The sequence below is a fragment of the Solanum stenotomum genome, unplaced genomic scaffold, assembly GCF_019186545.1.
Source record: "Solanum stenotomum isolate F172 unplaced genomic scaffold, ASM1918654v1 scaffold33425, whole genome shotgun sequence".
NCBI lineage: Eukaryota > Viridiplantae > Streptophyta > Magnoliopsida > Solanales > Solanaceae > Solanum > Solanum stenotomum.
In genome coordinates, this window is record NW_026032453.1 from 1 (window position 1) to 781 (window position 781).

General features: G+C 31.5%; 1 non-coding gene across 1 annotated transcript; it reads right to left on the reverse strand.

The window, feature by feature from the left end:
* Positions 1 to 444: 444 nt before the first annotated feature.
* TRNAR-UCU (transfer RNA arginine (anticodon UCU)) lies at positions 445 to 516 on the reverse strand. The gene has a single exon. It is a non-coding gene; the product is annotated as a tRNA-Arg (tRNA).
* Positions 517 to 781: the final 265 nt, after the last annotated feature.

Here is a 781-nt window from a genome sequence, read left to right on the forward strand (position 1 = left end):
ATCTCGATAAAGCTACTCAGAATCAATTAGCAAGAGGTCAATGATTACGTGAATTGCTTAAACAATCCCAATCAGCTCCTCTCACGGTAGAAGAGCAGATAATGACTATTTATACCGAAACAAACGGCTATCTTGATTCATTAGGAGTTGGACAGGTAAGGAAATTTCTTGTTGAGCTATGTACTTACTTAAAAACTACTAAACCTCAGTTCCAAGAAATCATATCTTCTACCAAGACATTTACCGAGGAAGTAGAAGCCCTTTCGAAGGAAGCTATTCAGGAACAAATGGACCGTTTTATACTTAAGGAACAAGCATAAAGAAATATTTATCACTTTTGTCTTATCTTAATCTTAATAAAAAAAAAGGACTTAAGCATCTTGGATTCAAATATTCAAATAGTCTTTCTTGTTATCGAAATCTAATATATATATGGAAATAAATTGCGTCCAATAGGATTTGAACCTATACCAAAGGTTTAGAAGACCTCTGTCTTATCCATTAGACAATGGACGCTTTTCATTCTGATTTGTTTTCTTCATATTTTAACTTTTTGTTTGAAAAAAAGAAGAAAGAATCAGATATGAAAGAATTTTTTGAATTGTATATTCAATGATGTACTAATTTTGAATTGTATATTCAATGATGTACTAATACTAATAACCTAAATTTGATTTAATGAATTTAATGAATAGATTCAAATATTTAGAATAAATAGATATAGAGCGGGTAGCGGGAATCGGACCCGCATCATTAGCTTGGAAGGCTAGGGGTTATAGTC